The sequence below is a fragment of the Erithacus rubecula genome (genome assembly GCF_903797595.1).
Source record: "Erithacus rubecula genome assembly, chromosome: 22".
Taxonomy (NCBI): Eukaryota; Metazoa; Chordata; class Aves; order Passeriformes; family Muscicapidae; genus Erithacus; species Erithacus rubecula.
In genome coordinates this window covers 7797728-7820526 of record NC_136674.1, presented here as the reverse complement: position 1 = coordinate 7820526, position 22799 = coordinate 7797728, and the positions used below count along the sequence as shown (strand labels likewise).

The window sequence follows — 22799 nt, the reverse complement described above, 5'->3', positions numbered from 1 at the left end:
AGAGGAAAGAGGCTGCAGAATCCCTAACAAGGCTGGATGGGCAGAAGGCAGGGAAATGATGAAGCTGCCTGCACATAACTCAATTTGCCACTCAATCAATAACCACAGCTGCCCAGCTGCACTGGAAGCACGGGCTAAAGGCAACAGCAAATCCCCAAATTCACCTTCCTGCCCTAGTCTGCACCCATGCCCAGGCAGAGGGAATCTGAATGCAAAACAGAGCTGAGCTCCCCATGAAACTGGGGATATGGTGGGTTTGGCCCAAAATAACAAGTTCCCCACACTGGCATCTCTGCCTGAGCACACACATGTGATGAAAGAATCACAGAATAGTTTGGGTTGGAAGGGACCTTAAAGGTCATTTCATTCCAACCCCTGCCATGGGCAGGGACACCTTCCACTGTCCCAGGGTGCTCCAAGCCTGTCCAACCTGGCCTTGGACACTGCCTGGATGGGGCAGCCACAGCTGCTCTGGGAAAACTTTTATAAGGGTCTGCAACAAGCTAATGAAGAGGGGAGAGAAATCCTATTAAACAATAACAATTAAACAATTAAACAATTCAGGAATTGCTCTGGATGAGCCCTCCAGGCTTTCCCCCATGTCACCAGCTCCTGAAATCAGCCAAGCAGTGCTGGGGCTCCACTGGCACCTGCAGACAGCAGAGCTGGAACCTCAGCCACAGTAAGAGTCTGCCAGGAAAATCCTCTTCCACCCATCTGACACAAAGCTGATGGATATCTCCATGAGGATCCTGGGAGGAAAGAACCAGCTTGGAAAACAGAGCAGGAAACTGAACCCATGGTCCTGCAGCTGGGCACAGACCCCAGGTGTCCCCATGCTGGGGACAGGTCTCTGCCAGGCACCTCCAGCTTCACCACCACAAAAAGCTGCAGCAACAGCAGAAGGAACCTGCCCTGCTCCAGCCCTGCAGTTAGTGCAGGCATGGATGGATGGACAGACAGACAAGAGCCCTCTGCATCTGCAGCTTCCAAGCAGCTTCCTGAGCACAGCTCTGCAGAGAAGGCAACCTGAGATTCTGTACTTTTATGGGTGCTGTGTTAGTAAAAGGTGCCTGGTTGCAGTTGGCAGGAAAGAGGAAGGTGCTGGTGATGCCAAAGCTGGGCACAGGCTGAGCTGGACACCAAACTGAGCTGGACACAAACTGAGCTGGGCACCAAACTGAGCTGGGTACCAAAGTGAGCTGGGCACAAAGTGAGCTGGGCACCAAGTTGAGCTGGGCACCAAACTGAGCTGGGCACAAACTGAGCTGGGCACAAGCTGAGCTGGGCACCAAGTTGAGCTGGGCACCAAACTGAGCTGGACACAAAGTGAGCTGGGCACAAACTGAGCTGGGCACCAAGTTGAGCTGGGCACCAAACTGAGCTGGGCACAAGCTGAGCTGGACACAAGCTGAGCTGGACACAAACTGAGCTGGGCACAAACTGAGCTGGGCACAAACTGAGCTGGACACCAAACTGAGCTGGACACAAACTGAGCTGGGCACAAACTGAGCTGGACACCAAGTTGAGCTGGGCACCAAACTGAGCTGGGCACAAACTGAGCTGGACACCAAACTGAGCTGGACACAAGCTGAGCTGGGCACAAACTGAGCTGGGCACAATCTGAGCTTGGCACCAAGTTGAGCTGGACACCAAACTGAGCTGGCACAAGCTGAGCTGGGCACAAACTGAGCTGGGCACAAACTGAGCTGGGCACCAAAGTGAGCTGGGCACAAACTGAGCTGGACACAAAGTGAGTTGGGCACAAACTGAGCTGGACACAAACTGAGCTGGACACAAACTGAGCTGGCACAAGCTGAGCTGGACACAAGCTGAGCTGGACACAAAGTGAGCTGGGCACAAACTGAGCTGGACACCAAGTTGAGCTGGGCACCAAACTGAGCTGGGCACAAACTGAGCTGGACACAAACTGAGCTGGACACAAAGTGAGTTGGCACAAGCTGAGCTGGGCACAAACTGAGCTGGACACCAGCCACTGCCTTGCTCCAGGGAGCATCACTCTCTTCTTAATTCCCCAAGCACTTGCTTAGAAAACAGCTTTACTTTGATGCCTGTACATGCTTCTGAGTGCCCTATTTATTACTAAATAGGGCTGCTATGACATGGACATTCTGCTGTCTGCTAGCAGCATTTTGGAGAGCCAGTCCCTGCCTTGGTGGGGCTGGTTGAATCCACTCAGAGCTGTAGCTGCACCAACCTGCTCAGCCACAGCAATCAGCACTTCCAGGGAAAAGATGCTCCTCTCTTGGCTGCAAAAAGCAAAGCCACAAGCTGGATCTGGCTGCAGAGAGGGAACCAATAGGAAAGACAGGGATAACATCAATGGGAACTGGGGCAGGATCCCTGCATCTTCTTCCTCAGCTGCAGGAGGTGGGGACAAAAATAATCCCTTTCCCCTGGCTGATTGTTTAATAAGTAAAAGCAAGAATCACTCAACTAGGAAAAAAACCCCAAAAACATAACAAAAAGATGACCCAAGTAACACAATGGGATCTTAAGGGATGGGGGGGACAATATTCCAGTAAAGCTTTTAATCATTTGTGGTCACAAAGAGCATGACAGTGGATTTATGAAAGGGTGGAATAAAAGGGAGGAAAGAAAACTTCACTAGCAAGTGCTAGGCTTATTTAAATCAAATTAAGACATGAGGCTTGAAGTTGTTTGTCTAATTAAAGGGGAAGTACTCTTTAAGTAAACCAGGGTAAACCATTCTTAGGGCAGTTTGGGCTGGCAGCAGGGAGCAGGGTGGGTAGGATGGTGCAGCCTGCCTCCCTCCCTGGGGCTCCACGAGCCTGTCCTGCTGAGATCCCTCCCTGGGACACCACCAAAGGTTGATGTCCCTTCCACAGGGGTCCTGCTCCTGCTCCAGCCCCATCACACCCCTGCAAACTGAGACCCAACCCCAGGAGCAAAGGCTGGCTCAGGGACCACCACACCACTGCCACAGGGCCAAAGAAACATGCAGATTGTTTTTATTATTTTTTAGGATTTAAGTTACCAAACTATGTTGTTTTTTCATTATTTCTTGTCCAGAGTGCTCTCAGGGGAGCAGGGTGCTGTGTAACAGCTGGCACAGGATGTCATCTCCTGCCTGCTCTTACAACATCTCCCTTGATAATCCTGGGAAAGATTAGAAACTTGGCCCCGGGGCAGTTTCACTCATGAATCACCTGTGCTGCAGCAAAGGGAAAACCAGCCACAGTGGGAGCTCATGAACTCCTGGGGAATGGATCAGGGCCCCAGCCCTGCACCCACAGCCCCTCTAACATCTGCATGGGGCAGCACCTCCCCAAGATCAGCATTCTCCAGCCATGCATCCCACATTACCATTCCTAAACCCTAGGGAGCTAAAAAACAGTAAAAAAAACCACCAGAAAGCCAGACACCCCTCCAAAGGAAATTTCCTGACAGAAAGCTGTTATTATACCCCTCAAATTATAAAGAGGTGCCATCAGGAGAAGTAGAGGGGGTTTATGTGATCCAGCAACTCACACAGTATGCTCCTGGCTCATGTAAAAACTGAATTTGCAGGGTACTCCTGCTGTTAAAAATGGGAGAGTTTTCATCCTCCTTCTTTATCTTCTGAAGTCTTACAATGATTTACAACCCCACATCACAGCCAGAAGCAACAGCATCTTCTTTATTAAGCTGAGCTGGTATTTCCACATTGCCCTGGTCCTTTAAACAGACCCTCACCACCATCCTCCCCCTGCCACACCTGGCTGTGTGTGAAAGCCTTATACAGCATAAATCCCCAAAATCCCATTCCTCAAGGAAAGATGAACATTTGTCCAAGACTTGTAAATCTGGACTCAATTACTGGCTCTCCCCACACTTTCGTTCCTCTGGGCCACCCTTGCAAAAAAAAAAAAAATAAAAGCAAGGCAATGACCCCTTTTTGGGAATTATCCAGGGCCAAACCCAGTGCAGAGTGGGAGATGCTGTGAGATGGGAATGACTAAATGCCCAGGAGGGATGGAGCACATCCCACAACTGCTGCTTGTTACACTGACTTCTACCAATATTGGGGTTTTTCTACCAATACTGAATCACAGAGCAATGGTTTGGTTTGGTTTGTGAGTGACATTAAAAGTCCATCACATTCCAATCCCCTGCCATAGGCACAGGCACTTCCTGCAAGACCAGGTGCTCTAAGCCCTGTCCAAACTGACCTAGAGCAGATTGGGTTTAAACTAATTAATTTGTTTTTTCCTGTTGGTCTACTGTGTCTTACAAATATAACCCAGTCCATTCCCACCATGTGAAGCATCTCTTGTACTGAGGACCTGGGAAGGACATCAGACCTCAAAACCATCTCAGGAAAAGCATCCTCAGTGTGGCCCAACCCAAACCCATTGGTGGATGGCACAGTCACATATTTCACATATTCCAGCTCAGCCCTTAAACTGAGCTTAACTACACCCAAGGGCAACAAGTGGGAGAGCACTGGCTCAGACTCAGCACTCAGCAAGGGAGAAGCAAAAAGCAAGGGAACAGCACAGAGAGCCCTAAAGAGACCCTGCTAGTGCTGCCTCTTCTCTCTGGAGTTCCTAACACCCCCATAAAACCCCCCCATGAAAATCCCCCCCATGATGCTCACAAAACCCCTGATGGTGTGGACAAATTCCCTGCTCAGGGAGCTAAACAGGAATTGAAATTAAGGAGAGCTTTGGCAATTCAGCACACTGGGAGTTAAAAAAAAAAAAAAAAAAAAACAACGAGAGAGAAAATAGAGGAAAGAAAGAAAAATTGACCATTGCACTTGTCCTGCCCAAAATTCCACACAATAGTGGCAGGAAATTACCCACATATGGATTTTTCCAGGAAAATGCTACCTGTTGCCTCAGTGGTTCTGATGAGATGGTGGGAGGCCCTAATGAATCAAACACAGTTCCAGCAAAATAAAAATTTTAAAAAATATTATATATATTTTACAGGTCAGTCTTCAGATGGATTACAGGATTACAGACCCTTTACCCTTCTGGGTAGTAGAGGGACAGCCTGGGGATATATTGATATATTAAAGCAGGGGAAAGCACAGGTGGGGGTGGGAGATTTTTAAAGGTACTTGGGTTTCTTGGCCACCTGAAATGTTTGACCACAGGATGTTGGCACCACATTCAGCCACCTCTATCCTGCCAGGACCAAGGGAGCAGGACCAGTGCCCCCAAGCCCACCTGCTGGGAGGACACAACCAGCCCATGAACATAATGAAAAGATGACCATGATTTTATTTGTAATTGCCTGTTACTCCATAAGGGAACATTTCAAGGAATTTTTAAAGCTACACTGGCTCTGGAAGATACTTCAGCAATTAGCCCTGGCTATTGTTGAACATGTTTAAAATTGATCAGGAGCCATTCTGATTTTTTTTTTTTTTTTCTAATTGCTTAAGCAAAAACCAGTATGAGTGGAGCAAATGTGACCAAAGCCATCCTGGACACAGGAGCACTGTGACAGTCCCATGCTTACCAAACAGCTGTCCTTGGGATTTCTGCTCTAACCCACCTGCTAACCCTAATCCCTTTCACCTAATTCAGAGCCAGCCTTCAGCCTCTGGATCATCATCCCAGCCATGCCCATGCCAGGATGGCTTACTGTGTCCCCAGCATGTGGCTGGGAGCTGCTCCATTAGCACCAAAGTCAGTGGTGCAGCAGACAGAACTCTGGCACAGGGCACTCACAAAATGCCCAGAAATACCCTCAGCTGTCTAAAACCCTGAAAAGCCCCAATCCATGCCCTGTGTGTGGGTGGTCCTGCAGCACAGCCCTCCTGGGACAAGCAAGGAGCTCTGGGTTTTGAGGGGCATCAGTGCCATGCGAGAAGCATCTGCTGAGGACACTCCTGATCCCCTGAACACGAGTATCTGTGCACCCCCAGTGCCAAACCTGGTCCTGCTGCCACATCTCTCCACACATCCAAAAATTCCCTTTCATTTTGCTACTTTCACAGAATCACGGGAAGAACTAGGCTGGAAAAGACCTTTGAGGTCACCAAGTCCAACCCACGATCTAACACCTCCTCATCAACTAAACCATGGCACTGAGTGCCACATCCAGTCTTTTTTAAACTCATCCAGGGATGGTGACTCCACACCTCCCTGGGCAGACAATTCCAGCATCCAGTCACTCTTTCAGTGAAGATTTTTTTCCAGATGTCTGATCTAAACTTCCCCTGGTGCAGCTTAAGGCTGTGTCCTCTCATTCTGTCAGTGGTGCCTGGAGAAGAGACCGACCCTCCCCGACCACAATCACCTTTCAGGGAGTTTAGAGAGGGGTAAGGTCTCCCCTGGGTCTCCTTTTCTCCAGGCTACCCACCCCCAGCTCCCTCAGCCCTTCCTCACAGGGTTTGTGCTCCAGCCCCTCTCCAGCCTCGTTGCCTCCTCTGGACGCGCTCGAGCCTCTCAAGGTCCTTCCCAAACTGAGGGGCCAGAACTGGGCCCAGCTCTCAAGGTGTGGCCTCAGCAGAGCTGAGTGCAGGGGCAGAATGACCTCCTGCTCCTGCTGGCCACTGTTCCTGGCCTTCCTGGCCACCAGGCCACCCTGCTGGCTCGTGTCCAGTCAGCTGCTGAGCAGCACCCCCAGGTCCCTTTCAGCCTGGCACTGTGTCCCAGCCTGCAGCACTGCAGGGGTTGGTGTGCCCAAAGTGCAGGACTTGGCCTTGTTAAACTTGGATTTGTTAAACTTCATCCTGTTGGATTCTGCCCATCCATCCAACCATTCCAGGTCTCTCTCCAGAGCCCTCCTACCTTCCAACAGATGGACACACGCTCCCAGCTTGGTGTCATCTGCAAATTTACTAATGGTGGACTCAATCCCCTCATCCATCAGTGAAGATATTGAACAGAATAGACCTCTGGGGGACACCACTGGTGACTGATCCCCAGCACAGAGTCCTGGGGGACACCACTGGTGACTGTCCCCAGCTGGATGCAGCACCATCCCCACCACTCTCTGGGTCTGGCCATCCAGCCAGTTCTTAACCCAGCAAAGAGTGCTCCTGTCCAAGCCATGGGATGCAGCTGTTCCAGGACTGAAAGGTATCAAGCTTTTACCAGCTTTTAAAGGTGATACCTTTCTCCAAAGACTGAAACCAGCAGAATTGAGGGCAAACACCCTCTGGTGCAGTCTGGGCAGTGCTTTGTGCCTGCATCCCCACTGTGCCAGTAGCTCTTTCCTCGTTGCCTCTGTTGGCTCTCCCAAACCCTCTATCTCCCCTGATTCCTTCCAAGTGGGTAGCACAGGGCAGAGCAAACTCTCATGACCAAACACCTCCTTCCCTGTTTTATTTTACCCACAAATCCCAAGGCACCTGCTGGAAAACCTGCTCACATACACACTGGCACAACAACATTCACCAGCATCGCTGCCTCAGCTCCACTTCCCTGGATAATCTGGCACCTGCTGTGGTTTAGCCCCACTCATAAAAGAAGCAAAGAACAAACTAGGGGCTCCCACAGGGAAAAGTGTCTACCACAGGAATTTCACTTTCCATCTCCAACCAGGGCATTGCATTCTGCTGCCACCTTGATTTCCTTAAGCCCAGCCCAGGTGCATACCTTTACATAATACAGTAAAACTACAGTAGGTTTCTGTCTAGTGCAAAGAGACATAGAAGAGGATCAAGTGCCCTTCAGAAGCTGAGTCTCATCTCCCCCAGGATAAACACTTGCATGGCATGGCAGCTGCTGGGGGATCACTGCCTGTGCAGCTCCAGCAGCACTGCTCTCAGCTCCAGACAAGTTTCCATGCTGCCATCTCACAGCAGGCAGGCACAGAAGCTCTTGCTTCCAGCAACTGCTTCTTCATTGATTAAAGAAATTTCAAAGAAAAACAAGGGGGAAAGAAGTGTTAATTGGAGCATTCCCATCATAGAAAGAGGGATGCTGAAAGCACCATGCATGGAAAGCTGGATCCTGCCCTGGCAGCCCCAGGTGAATGGTTGGGGTCAGTGAGGCAAGATGAGATTCATGGTGAGCAGAACCACCCAGCCACAGGGACCTGGTGCCTGTACAGCTCCCAGAGCTGAGCCTCCCTCCCCAGGGGGATGCCCAGCCCCAAAACCCTGCAGCAGGGAGCTCAGCACCCCTTCCTGTACAAAGCACACTTGGCAGTTCCTAGAAGGAGAGATGCAGATCTGGCACCTCAAATGCCAGGGCTCAGGTTGCACTTCCCAGAAGCAAGAGGCATGGGGAAGCCAAAATTAGCAGGCTGATAATTCTAGCCCTTGGTACATCCCACTGGTCTAATGAAAGGTGTCCCTGCCCATGTTGGGGTGGAACCAGATGACCTCTAAGGTCCCTTTCAAACCACATGATTCCATGAATCTGTGATGATCCCCTGCTCCTGCACCACCATGACTGCTGGCTATTGCAAGAAGATGCTGCCAATCCCTTGCTCAGTGGAAAAAACGAGGTGAAATGAACTCAGAAGCCACAGGATAACCTGCAAGGCAGGTTTTGGGATTGCACCAAGCTGGGCTCCCAGCCCTGCACCCCCTGTACCCTGAGTGGTGCTGCAGCAGGGCACTCTGCCCCTGCCTCTGGCTCAGCAGAGCCCACACTAACACTGGGGTTATTTAAAGCCCAGTTTTAACAGCATTCAGCTCCTGGTTGCGTGATCAGGATAAAAAATCGCAATCCTAATTCCTGGCCCCCGGTGCCTATGGCAACTGGTATCCGTCTCCTTGGAAACTAATCTCGTGGTATTTGAACAATGTACCAAGGGCCTTTAATCTCCCAAAGACTGTAAATCTTTATTCTAGCCTGCTCTCCTCCTACCCCAAGAGCCAATATAAAAAGCCTTGTTGTTTTCCATGAAATCACTAGAAGCCTAACTTGAATTTTATATTACACAGACAAATGCTTTTTGTTTTTGAAATATATTTTTTCTCCCCACTAAATTAAGGGAAAATCCCATATATATGATGCCCCTGGTGTTGCAGCCCTGGCCCCACACCCTGGTAGGGGGTTTCCTTTATCTGAACAGTGCTCAGTGCCCTATCCTGGCTCCTGCCCCAACTGGCATGTCCACCTTGTCCATCTAACCAGACACTGCTCCAGATTATTATTATTAGTATTATTATTAATAATAATTATTATGATTATTATTTATTATTATCTAGCAAAAGGCTACTCAAACTGCAAATACACAAAAGCCTAGCAGCAGCAACTCATTGCTGGGGACAATGAGTCTACAAGGGCTGAGCAGAGGATGCTCCATCCCAGTCCCCCAAATGCTGTTGGGCTCCTCATCTTGCTCCTCAGCACTCAACCCCAATGATTTTTTCTTTTGCAAAGCTGCTGTTGATGGCATCCAACCCTCCCCAGCTCCCAGACACTGCTCATCACCCATTTTTTGCTCTGCACAGGCAATTAGTTTGCTCTGTGTAAGGTGGACCCTGACAGAGACATACCACATAATCTCATTATGTTTAATTTTATCTCTCGTATTTCTCTCTGGTTACTGGTGTCTCAGTACTGAGTATTCTGTGTTACAGGATGGGCTGTTTGCTAATCCAGGCTGGCTACATAAATAAACTCATGAAAAAAAAAAAAAAAAGGCTTTTTAAAGGGAGGAAAGAAGGCTCAGGGATGGGAGCATCCCATGCTGAGTGTCCCACTCCTGTCTGCTCCCTTCTCCCTATTTCATGGGATGAGTCAGAGAGGTGAGAGCAGGTCCTGGGTGATCCCAGCCCCACAGCTGGGAGCATGTGTGCAGAGTGCCAGCAGCTCCTTGCCCAGAGCCCCAGTGGCCCGAGCTGGGCACCCTGCACAGGGCAGTGACTCACCTGGCACTGGAGAGCTGGGCTGAAGCCAAGCACCCGCCCTGCTGTGACCCGGCAGGTGGGGCAGGTCCTGGCAGTGCTGCAGGGAGCAGCAGCCAGCCAGGATCCCATTTCCTCCCAGGCAGCCTCTGGCCACCACAGCAGCCCCAAAACCTGCCCTTTCCCATGCCAACCCTGCCCATCCTGCCAAGGCTCAGCACCACTGCTGCTGCCAGACCCAAACAGCTGCGGGTCCCTCCAGCCCCACAGGGACATCACCTTGCAGGGGAATCACTGGGGTGGCAGTGGGGCTGCCCAGCAAACCCAGACCCTGCCCTGCAGCCCCAGGGACTCCACTGCTGCTGCAGACATGCCACCTCCAGCAAGGTGTCCCCCCAGTGTGACCATCCCCAGAGCTCCTGTGGGGAGATTCTCCAATGCCTAAAACATCTTGTGTCTACACCCCAACATTACCCCCACATCCACCAAGGCTTGGCTTCTTTTAACACTGAGCCCTGAGCCCTAATTCAGAGGGTGCCTGGTCTGGCCCCAGGGAGCCCTGCTGGGATGGCTCCAGGACCTGGCCCCAAAACAAGCCAGGTCCTCTCCCACGTGTTTCAGCTTGGAGTCACATCAGGACAAGGTGACCCAGCTGGTGATACCTCCTCCTCCCCAGGACTTGTCATCACCCCAGCTCGAACATGGCAGCTTGGGACAGCAATTCCCTTCCCTGACACCTCAACCCAGCCCAGAGCACATCAGACTCTTCCTTCCCAGGAAGAAGCCAGCCCAGATCTGCTCCTGTTCACCAGTGGGTCAGCTCAGCCCCCTGAACCTGCAGCCACCCAGCCCTGCCCCTGTCCTGCTCACAGTTTCAGAAAGGATTACCCAGGGAAATCATTGGCAGAGGTGTCCCCCAATACCATGGGGCCAGCAGAGCCCAAGGTCTTGCAGAAACACATGTTCCCTCCTGCTAAATTCCAGCTTAATTCTCATTTCCATTGTGTTATGAAATACATTATCTATTGAAACTAAGTCAACAGTTGTTTGCATTTACATGTAAACACAGTGAATATTAGGAGCAGGGCCAGCATTATATTTGCATCCAAAATGCTGCCTGCACTGCTCTCTCTCCCTGGCTCTTCTCCATTTTTGCAGCTAAACACACAAGGATGCAGGAGATGGTGAAACCCAAGACCAGAGCAGCCCAAGAAGCAATAAACCCCTTGTTTTCCCCCTCTATTTTTATTTTTCTGCAGCAGGAGAAGAACTATCCCTTTAAGCCCCCATACCACACCGACACGCACACCCCTTCATCTCAGGGCTAAGTTGAAACTGCTTCAAATTCCCAATGACACACATATCTTATCAGAGCTGCTTTGCATAATGCATAAATATTTATTTGCTTTTAATCCTGCAAAGCAAACCTGCCTTGTGGCACGTTTCCCTTCATCGGCGCCCCACAAAGCGCCGTCCCAAATTCAGAGCCTACTTTAGATAAAGGGCAGGGAAATCAGCACCCAGGCTCCAGCACCCACCCCCTCCTGAGGTGCCCAGGGCAGGACTGGGGTGCCAAAGCAGCCACAAAGCACCCTGGCTCCTTGCCTCCAGGCAAAGAAGAGTTTGGCTCAGCCACCTCATAAATAACAGAAAATAAATATATCTGCATTGTGAAACTGAGAGAGTGTGTGAGAGGGGCTGGATGCTGGCTTAGCTCCTGGCTGGTGATGCTTCCAGGAGATGTTATACCAGGAAGGGTGGGTCTGGGCACTCAAAAAAATGAGATTTTGGGGGCTGAGTAAAGGAAGAGCACCTTGTGATAGGGAAGGCAGAGATATGGCTTATTTTTGGGGCTTACAGCTTAATTTTTCTACAGCTTAGCTTACTGAGTTAAAAAATAGGAATCCTCCAATGTGATCATCCATGGGGTGGGCAATGAGGGAATGTACCACTAGAGAACAACTCATCTCTCCATCACCCCAGGTCAGGACATTGCTGGGCACAGCCTCAAACCCCACCAAGACCCACACAGCCTCATGTGCTGCAAAACTTGTAGGAACTGACAAAAAATGAGAATTCTCAAACATCAAATCACCCTGACACCAAAACCCCCTGATCACCTCTTGCTCCAGCCAAAAGCACAGGCAGCAGCACACTCACCCTCATCTGTCCCCTCTCCACAGCCACCACAGCATCACATCTGGGCCCTTGGGATTCTGAATTCATTTCCCAATCAGCTCCTCTCACATGGGTGGGAAGTAATTAGCAAGGGGTGCAAGCAGAATGCTGTTCCCAGAGAGGCAGAGAGCACTCAGCACAGCACTTCACCTGAGGTAAACACAGAACTACTTCAGAGTGGGCAGGTAAATATTGAAATAGGATTTATTTCAGCCACTCTGCCTCATCCTCTGATAGCCTGTTGACAGACAGAGCCCCAAAAACTGATTCCAAGCAAAATGCTGTTTTTGTCTCAAGATAGGAGGAAGCACTTTAACCTCTATCCAGGGCCAGTGATTTGGGACTGAGAGGAGAAACCAGCCCAGCCACCCTGAAGAGGCTTTTCCCAGGAGCTGAGTGTGATCTTGCATCTCTCCTGCATCTTCAGGGAGCACTTCTTACAGCCCCCAGCACCTTCAAGGAGGAACACTGCTCCATCCCCATGAACGCCCTACCCAGCCCCCATGTCCATGTCCTTGCTACTGAGGACACAGAGCAGCCCAAAGTGGAGTCTGTCTCTCCACAGCATCCTCCCAACACCAGTGGCACTGCACTGACTCAAGCAGAAAGCAAAATCAGTAGTAGGAAGGAAGGTTCTGGGCTTAAATGCCTATCTGGAAAAAGTGGGTTAGTAAAAAGGAGAGGACAGAAAACCCATCAGCACACCCACAGCACGCAGGGTTGAGGGGAATGGTGCTTGCTGGAAAGTTTTCCACAGGTATCACAATGGCTTTCAGGCAGGGAGCACACCCTGGGGTACAGACCCAGCCTGGCATCCCTGAGCCAGATCCAGGCACAGTTATGGGGTGGAGGAGGAAGAGAGAGATCCCATGTTCTGACTCACAGACAAGCCATGTTGTATGCACCAGTGGCTGCAATTTTTGTTTTGGGGAGTGTGGAGCCATGGGCACATGGGGCAGCACACAGACAAGCAAACCATCAGCAGCAACAGGAACAGACTCACCCTCACCTGCAGCCCTGGCAGGAGACATTTCCCCTGCTGCTCTTGCACCATGTCCCATGGGGACAATGCCACAGCAAAGCCCACCCAGTCTGGACACAGCTAGGACCCCCACAAGGTGCCAAAGCTGCATTCTGCAGCAGCAGCTCCCCACAGCACAGACAATTCCACATTATTCTGAATGATCGTGTTTAAAATAATAAAGGATGCCTACGTGCTCAAGTGCATTGGTGGCAACCCAGCAGTTAAAAATAGCCCTTTGCAGGAGTGTGCTGCAGCCTGGACCACAGGCACCCCTGGCCCTGAGGGACACACACTGTCTGCTCTGTCCATCAGCATCACCACAAGAGGTGCATGGCACACACAAGGGTCAGCAAGTGGTGAAAGATGCATCTTTGCCTGCAGAAAAAAATCAACCAAAAGGGGAAAAAATATATTCAAGGACCTTATGCTGCTAGGGGAGAGAGAAATAAATCAAGATGGGGAGAAAATTTATTGGGGTTCAAGCCCCAAGCCTTGCCAGATGTGAAAATAGAGGAAATATTTGCATTACAGAAGTGTGCTGGAGTTGTCTTTTATCATGGAGAGCCTCGTGCAGGCAGCAATAGGGCTGGATTTCTGCAGGTGTAATTCCCACAGAGATAAAGACCTTGTTTTTCAACAAGCAGTGGTACTGTACATAAATTACAAAATGTGGGGAAACAAAGAAGTTTCCAAGAGAGCACATAATCTTCAGATGGGTGGCATAGGGAAAGCTGGTGGGTTGCTGTGGGAAGAGCACCAGTGAGAAGTGGGGCTGATCTCACTCTTCCACCCTGCAAAGGAATAAACCCTTAGACAGGTGGGGAAAAATTAGCCCACCTCAGCAATAAGTATTTGAGGGGCACAGATGCAGGTGGGTGCAGCAGGATCCAGCAAGGAAGGGCACAGCTGGATGCTGGATCCATCCCAGAGCCAGGTTTTCACTCAGCTCATATGGGAAAGGAGGCATCAGGCTGATCAGCTCAGGACACCAGTCATGCTTGTCTCTCTTAAATGTCTTTTTTTCTCCCCTCTCATTTTAAACAAACAAACAAACAAACAAAAAACAACCCCAAAACACCTGACACTAATTCTGACATGTTTAATAAAAGTTTAATGATCCCTGGAAGTGTCCAAGGCCAGGCTGGATGGGGCTTGGAGCAGCCTGGGACAGTGGGGGTGTCCCATCTGGAACAAGGTGATCTTTAATGTTCCTTCTAACCCAAGCCATTCCATGGTTCCATGATTCAAGATCCTGGATGAACTTCATCTGAGGACACAGAGGTAAACATGTTTTGGGGGGCAAAAATACCAAACTGTAGCTCAGGGTAAAACATTGTAATTTCACTTAAAGGCTTTCTGGGCATTTTTCCCTAGAAAGACAAGATGAAATTACAGCCCAGCAATTCCCCTAAAGGGTGCAGAGCAATTTATTTCCAGTGATCCTGTTCTAATGAAGCCAATTTTTAACCTTGTCAGGAGGTGCAGGCAGGCTCGGGGCTCTGGTGCAGCTCCCTTCCCCCCACGCCTGCCTTTCCCAGGATGAAAACCTCCAACCTAAACCCCAACCAGGATGTTTATTTAAGCCCCAAACCCCAAAGGCATTTTAAACAAGCAAAGTTCCTCACATATTTCACTGACCAAGTGCAATCCTTCGTGCCAGTGACTGCAAGTTTGCACCCAGGGGGGTGTGGGGGTCCCTGCTGCCACCAGGATGATTCTGTGGGACCCAGGGACCTGGTGGCATTCCAACCATCTGGGTCTCCACAGCTCAGCAGTGTGGTGGCCCAGTTTTTGGGAAACTTGCCAGTGACCCTAGCATCACCCCAACAGCCTCACTCACCCCAGTGGGAGCTGGGGGGGTCCAGCAGCTCATATCCCAGGGCTAAGAGGGAGAAGCCATAAGAAAAAGCCCTTTCTCCATCCATACCTGGCACTGGTGTTTCTGCTAGGACACATCTGACACCACAGCAGGAAGAAGCAGGGGAGCAGCAGCACAGCAGGCAGCTCCCACTGCTCCCTGCAGCAGCTCTCCAGCAGATGGTGGCTCATAACATCATTATGTTTACCTAACAAGATTGCTTTATTGTAACCCTCCAACAATAAAGCCAGAGCATCTAAAAGCAGTGGCCAACGCCTGGGCTTTGACAATCCTGGTGCCAAAAATATATATATGTAATTTTAAATCTCTATATAAATAATGATTTTAGAGGTCACAGGAATACACTTAATTTTTTTTTTCCCCATACTAAAAAAGATGTGACTCACATGCATGCAAAAAGACATACAATTCAAAGCTTTAAATTCTTTTAAGTGCTGGGGTGGGGAGTTGCTGTAGCAATTTGGGTAATGCCAGGGGCACACAGAGCTCAACCCCCAATCTACCCAGAGCAGGACGCCAGAGCCAGCATTCCTCCTGGCAAGGACTGTCATTCCCTGTCTGCACAGCAAACAGGGTCCCAGCCTTCCAAATAATAATGCAATACAAATAATAAAAGATAATTCCCACATATTTAATCATTACCAGAGCTCTGGGAAGAAATGATAATCAGGCCCCTACTAATTAGGGAGACATAATCTTGCCTTTCCTACAGGTTTTTGCATCCCTGTCTCCTACCCTGCAGTGAAACAAGCAGAAATCCAGTCCAGTGGGAAGGAGTGTGGCTTTGGTGGAAGCCTCAAACAGATCCCAAAGCACAGCCACACTGGGCACAGCCCCATGCTACCATACCTGCCAAAATACCCATCCCACTGGATCAGCATCCTTCATCACACCTGCCATGGGACCCATCCTTCATGGTACCTCTTGTAAAGCCCAAGCAGCAGCATCCATCCAGGGAAAACCCTACCCTTGCCACCAGTGTCCCTGGGGGATGCCAGCCCTGCAGCAGGGATGGACCAGCAGCTTGTCCCCAGCCTCCCCCAGAAGCTCCCAGCAGAGCTCAGGGCCAGGGGCAGGCAGGGAGGGCAGCACTGCCTCACTGGCACTAGTCCTGGTGCCACCAAAGTGCCATCAAAGTGCCACTCAGCTTCCTGTCACTGAGCCCTGATGAACTCACAGGGTTAATACCTGCCACGAGCATTGCTGCCAATTAGCAGGGCTGGGCTTGTCCCTTTCATCTGTGCATCCTGTCAGCCTGGGAGCTCTGCCCACCTCCAGAGCCACCTCCAGGAGCCACCTCCAGGAGCCACCTCCAGCTGGGGCAGATGGCCAGAGCTGCCTCCAGTGCCCAGGGCAAACCCACTGGAGCTGCTGGGCTGGAGCAAATGGGCAACCTGGCAGCCTGAGCCTCAAGGCAAGGTCACCTCTCAAGGTACTGAGTAGTAGGTGGAGTAGGTCTCCTCCTTCCCAGGCAGCACACACATCCACAGACACAGCTGGAGCTGAGGACACAATGTGATCTCTGCCAAAACCTGGGCACAGAGATGCATTCACCTCTTTAAAGGTGGGTGAAGCCTCTTCCAGCACAGCAAACAGATAAAACCATGGAGATCTTTCTCACCCACTGCAGTGTTTTCATTTTCCAGTGTCATCTTGCTCTGGAAGACTCCCACTCCATAAGTTTTCCCTAAGCCAGACCAACTGCCTCTATATTCTTCCAAACAACAGTTACCTGTTGAAAAGCTTTGATGGCTTTTTACCTTTTTTTCTTTTTTTTTTTTTAGCAAGGAAGAAGGAAGCCAAGGGCTCCTACAGGGCCACACCACTGCCACAACCCATGGCCAGGATCCCCTGTATCCATCCTGCCTCATCCAGGATTTGGGACTGCAAAGTCTGCTGCTGGCCAGCAAGGCACTGTTTTTCTCTCAGAAGCACCTAAACCTGTGCATCCATTGCAGGGGGAGGGTTCTCCTCCAGGGTACATCCAAGCCAAGCAGGAAACACAACCCTGGCAGCAACCAGCATCCACACACACTAAACTAAAACATTCAAGACCAAAAAGTTAAAGAAATTATCCAAAAATTAAAAATGGTTAAAAACATCCTACGCACCAGTTTTCTTCCCAGCCATCTCCAGAGGGATCAGAGCACCCTCTGGGCTCCCAGGTTTTAATCTGCCTGTGGGGCTGTGGGAGCAGATCAACAACAGGTCTGTGGTGCCCACCACAAGATTTTGCACCCACCTGGGGGGCTCAGGGGCACTGCCAGACCCCAGCACAGCCCACAGGGGATGTCACCCATGGGCAGGAGGCATTTGGGCTCGTCCCTTCAATCTCCTGGGGCAGAAGTCTCAGGCATGCAGGTGGGCACTTGATGGCACATTCCCAGGACCCATCCTGGGTCAACACCAACCTACCCACTGGCACTTGCTCTGTTTGATGTTAGAGATGTAAAGAAAATGAGGATGGACATCTCATCCCTCATATGAGAGGTGGAGATTGGCTCTGAGGAGGGACATGCTGGCAAAGGACAATGACATCCACATGGCTGTGCAGCAGCAGAGGGATGCTCCTCGCTGGTCCCTACTCATTCCACTGAGATTATTTATCTTTTTAAACCAGCTAGACCAGCACAGAGCAGAGACCAGACAAGTGAAGCCAGAAAACTCCAACAGAAGCTGTTTGCATGGAAGAATGTAAATACTGCTCAGCACAGTCTGCTCCAAGAGGGGATCCATGTACCCAGTGCTTTTCTCCACAGCATCCCACCTCAAGGGATGCTTTCCCTCACTCCCACAGCAAGGAGAGCCTTGCTGTGCTCTAGGTAAGTTCCTAAGGTGGTGTTTGGCAGCAGCTCCTGGACCAGGATGGACAAGAGGTGGTCCCACATGCCCCAGCTGATTTGGGGGGGGGGTCTCTGGCAGAAACACCCAGCCCAGCCCACTGCCCCACCACCCTTGGGATTGAAGCAAATTTAACCAAGGGGGCTGCACCAAGAATCACCAAAATGGCAAGTCAGAAATCCCCATGACCACAATTCCTAAAGCCCACCTGGGACCACCACAGTTTTCTGCAGCTTTTTAAAGACAACATTCAAGAAATGTAAACTGTACATGCCCCGTGAAGGGACAGGGCTGCCACAGGGCAGAGCAAAGTCCTGGGAATGCAAAGAGCTGTCACCTCCTCTGCAAACCTCCAGCTGGGGCTGCTCTCTACCCCCAGCCCACTGCTCTGGCCACAATCCAGATGGACACCAGATGCCCTTCCCCATAGCTTCCAGCTGGGCTCTTCCCAAGGAACGAGCCAATAAATACATATTTAGCTCACAGATAGCTACCTCCATCCCAGGAGGGGATCCCAGTAGGTCCTTTCTTCTTCTCCTTCCTCTCCTTGAGGTCTCTGGTGGTGGCAAACCTCTGCTCCCCGCTCAAAGCCCTGAAGAGGTTTTGTCATTACCAGTAAGGTGTTAACAGCCACACACACGTGGCTGGAGGAGCAAAGCAAGAACAATAACACAGCCCCTGGCCCACTCATCATCCTCCTTACCCAAACCACCACATGGAAGTGGCAGCTTGCACCTCAGCCCAGTCGTTCTGGAGCAGCAGCATCCATTCACACATTCTCTTCCATGACCAGCTCCACTCACCACGGGCATCTGCAAATGGATGCTGGCAGCTCACAGAATGACCATGGGCCAGCACCACTGCCCAAGGTGGGGATGGCCAGCACCAAGCCCTGCAGCCACCCCAGGGGGCAGCCCTGCAGGGAAAACCCAGCTGGAGTCCCTGTGCATTCCTCCAGCCTGGCTGCTGGGATGCTGCTGACAAAATTCCTGAAGGAAGTACAGGGCATTGATAATTGCCAAAAAGCATCTGAGCTATTTCCTGTGGGAGAAGCAGACGGGAATCCCCCATTAACTCCAGTAGCCAGAGGTCGTGTTTTGGCCCGGGACTTTGGGGGTTTGGTATTCTTCTTCCTTTAAGCAGAGCATCACTCCAGTTACATGGGATGCACACCTTGTGGGACAGCCAGAGCTGTACCCTCTGTGCTGGCCCCAAAACCCACCTTTCTTGTCCCATGCAAGGACCTGCAAGGTTCTTTGAAAGAGCTGGGCTGCCAGTAAGGGCACTCTGTCTTTCCCAGGTGGACAGAGCCAGGCTGTCAAATGTCCTTGAGCAGCTTCCTGCTCACCTGTCCCAGCTTCTCATTAGCAAACCTGAACAAGCAGCAACTAGTGGCAGCAGCAGCAGCTCCTCCAGAGATGGGAAAGCCCTCTCAGGAGGGACAGCAGAGCGGGCAGCAGTGGCCACCAGAGAATATCCCTGGCATCATTCCTCAGCTTCTGCAAGCACCATGTGAGGGCAGCTGCCTGATCCCTTCTCCTGTCTGCAGAGTGGCAATACATCCCTGGCAGGTGTCACCCCAAAAACGTGGCTTTGAGAGGCCATGCCAGCTTGGAGAGCCAGGGTGCATGGGAACAGCAGAGGCACAGCCCCACAGCAGGGCACAGTCAGTGGCCACTGCCACCAGTGGTGACAGGGACTCTGGTTCTGCAAGGCTAAAGGGAAAAGAGCAGGGACCCACGGGTGTCCATGAAAGCACCCTGCCCTGACACACAATCCTGACACGCTGCTGGCACTGCTCCCATGGCAGCACGTGCTGCTGTGCCAGGCTGGCTGCTCTGCCTGCAGGGGCTGCACAGAGCAATGGGACAGGGCTCTGAGCACCCTGGCTGCAGCAGGGTCAGGTCTCATCCTGGTGGTCCCACTCTGCTTCCTCATCTCACAACAAACACTGCAGCAGTTTCCACAGAAGGGGATTCTGCAGCCTCAGATGGGCAGCAACCAGCTTAATGGGTCTGGGTGCCTTGTTGGGGACTCTGTGGAATTAAAGGCTCTCACATGCACAGTTCCCATCTCACATTCACATTCCCAGCTGCAGCACTTCCGACAGCTCCTTCAGTGGGAGCTGCACCAAGAGCAGGCACCCTGAAGCCGAGGGCTCCCGTTACACAAGGCTCCATGCTGCTGTCCCCAGGTGGCTCCAGTGTCCACAGCTTGCACACTGACAGGAGAGGGATGTGGCAGCAGGCTGGGTGACCAGCCCTGAAGTGCCCATAGCACCCAGTCCTGTGGCTGTGCCATGGTGCCATGGCACCATCCCCTCCCAAAGTGCCCTCGCCTGGCTGTGCCCAGAGCCCCCACAAACACCCAGCATTACCTGCACAGCCCTGCCAGCTCCAGGGCTCACTCCTGCACAAGAGCATTAATAGGATCACTCCAATTTGCAGCTTATCCCAGATAAACCCACTGCCAGCCCCACACGCTGGAAGGACAAGGGCACCTGCTCCTCAGGGAGCAACTTTCTCCCTGTCACAGTCATCCCTTAGCATTGAAAATCCTCCACCTGCCCCTGCAGAGGGTGCCTGTTCCTCCAGGCCACGGGCCACAGAGCCAAGGCCAGTGACCGGCCCAGCCGAGCCCCAAGCGCTCCATCAGCTCCACGCCGTGTTTCTATTTCCAGCAGCCCTGCTGCCAATCCCCAGAGCAGCGGAGAGGAGGCAGGCTCCAGCAGAGCCCTGCTTCCCTCCCTTCCTTCCTGGCACCGTCCAACCCAGCCAGGGCAGGTGGTGGTCCCGGAACTGCCTTCGGGATCCAGGCCACCACCGAGGGCCAGCCTGACCCTGCCCATCCCCTATGCAATGCTCCCAGCAGCCCCCCAGCTCTCCTGCTCCCTGCACCCCCCTCTGCAGCACCATCACCCCAACTCCTGATGCCCTCCAGCCTTACTGCTTCCTGGTACCCCTTCACAGCCCCCACGGATCCCACCAACACCATGGCCCATCATCACCCCCAGCATTCCCCCTAATACCCTAATGACTTCCCCAGCCCCAATGAGCTCAGCATCCCCATCAGCTCTAATATCTCCAGCATCTCCAAGCCCTACAGATCTTCAATATCCTTCCCAACCTTAATACCTCCAGAATCCCTTCCAAGCCCTATTGCCCTGCAGCATCCCCCAGCCCTGATGCCCTCCCCCAGCCCTATTGCCCTGCAGCATCCCCCAACACATCCGCTCCCAGTATTCCTGAACTCTCCCACACTGATGAGCCTGGCATTCCTCCCCCAGCATCCCTCCAGCCCTAACAATCTCAGCATCCCCCCCTATTTCTCCCCAACATCCCCCATGCCTCGATGCCACACTGCACCCCTACAGCCCTATCAACCCCCACCAGCCCTAACATCCCCCCGAATCCCGCAGCCCCGCCATCCCCCCAGCATTCCTCAGCCCTAAGGCGCCCAGCACGCCCCCCAAGCCCGCAGCCCCATCACTGCCCACCGGCATCCCCTGCCTGCTGTGGTTTCGCAGCCCCGCAGCCGTATCGCCTCTACAGCAGCGCTGCTGCCCCTCCGCATCCCCCAGCGCTCACCCGAGCCCCGATGTCCTGCGCTGCATCCCTCAGCACCACCCCCCGGGTCCCTAACGCTGCCCTGCACACCGAGCCCTCCCCGAATCCTGATTCCCCCTGCATCCCTCCTCCCGATCCCCCCAGCGCTCCCCCAGCCCCAAAACCCCCCTGCGCCCCACCGCACCGACCACCCCCGCAGGGCCGCGGCTGCGGCTGGGGAGGGGACCCGGCAAGAGGGGAGGGGAGGCCAAAACTTTTCCTTACCGCGGGCGGCTGGGGCGCGGCGCTGCTGCCTCCCCCGGCGAGGCTGCGCGGGAGCGGCGGGAGCGGCGGGGGCGGCGGGGGCGGGCGGGGGCCGGGATGGAGCCGCCTCCCACCGCCTCCCGCCGCTTCCCGGGCGGAGCCGGTACAGCCCGACGGGGGCCTAAAGGAATGGAAAGAACCCCACGGGGGTGTCGTTGGTTTTTTGTCGGTTTTTTGTTTTTTTTTCTCCCACCCCAAATCGGGCAGGGAGAGCAGTTCTTTGTTCTGTAATCCCAGTAAAAGTGCCAGCCATTCGCCCCGCCGCTAATCCCAACCCCGCGCAACGGCCGCATCCATTGGCTGCCCTTTACACACGGGATTAACCAGCCCGAGAGCGGGGAGGGGGGGCTCGGGAGGGCGGCGGGCTCGGAGCGCCGTGCGCGCCGCGCCGGGGGCGCGCAGAGTGCGCCGGGGGCGCGCAGGGCGCTCCGGGCCGGGCGGGCGCGTCCCCGCGCGGCGGGGTTCGGGGTGCCCTGGGTTCGTGTCGCCACCTGTTGGTGTTGGCACGGCTGGGTTTGACACGCTGTGGGTTGGCAGCTCATGGCGTGGTGTGGCGCGGAATGATAGCATCGCAGAGTGGTTTGGGTTGAAAAGGATTTAAAGCTCATTTTGTTCCGCCCCCTGCCATGGGCATGCCAGGTTATGTTGGTCCAAGCCGTGTTCAACCTGGCCTTGAATGCTTCCAGGAATGGGGCATCCACAGCTTCTCTGGGCGACCTGTGCCAGGGCCTCCCCACCCTAAGAGGGAAGAAATTCCTCCCTGTCCTCTGGCAGTGTGAAGCCATTCCCCTTTGTCCTTTCTCTCCAGCCCCTTGTTCAAAATCCCTCTCCAGCTCTCATGGAGCCCATTTTGGTACTAGAAGGGTCTTTAAGTTCTCTAGGGTCTCCCCAGAGCCTTCTCTTCTCCAGGCTGAACAAGTCCAACTCTCTCAGCCTGTCTTCCTTAGCAGAGGCGCTTCGGAGGCACAGCACAATCTCAGCATCCCTCCCAGCAACCCTATCGCTGCCCAACATCCCCTGTGCCTTGATGCCACCCTGCACCCTACAGCCCTATCAACCCCCACCAGCCTTAACATCCCCCTGAATCCCCCAGCCCCATTGTCTCAGCGTCCCTTAGCCCTAAAGAGCTCAGCACAGTCTGTCCTGCCCAGCTCAGGTCTGCACACCTTGGTTAGCACAGCACAGCTTGGCACAGGGAAGGCAACCCACCAGGAGCAAGTG

The 22799-nt window shown here is 52.7% G+C and overlaps 1 protein-coding gene across 8 annotated transcripts in view; it reads right to left on the bottom strand.

The window, feature by feature from the left end:
- The window catches only part of GTF2IRD1 (GTF2I repeat domain containing 1), a 70547-nt gene extending 48903 nt beyond the window's left edge, over nucleotides 1-21644 (bottom strand). For all 8 annotated transcript variants that reach the window (XM_079324908.1, XM_079324912.1, XM_079324910.1 and 5 more), the window contains exon 1: nucleotides 21540-21644. The gene's annotated coding sequence lies outside the window, so the exon portion shown is untranslated. The remainder of the gene's footprint in view (nucleotides 1-21539) is intronic.
- Between the last annotated feature and the right edge of the window lie 1155 nt (nucleotides 21645-22799).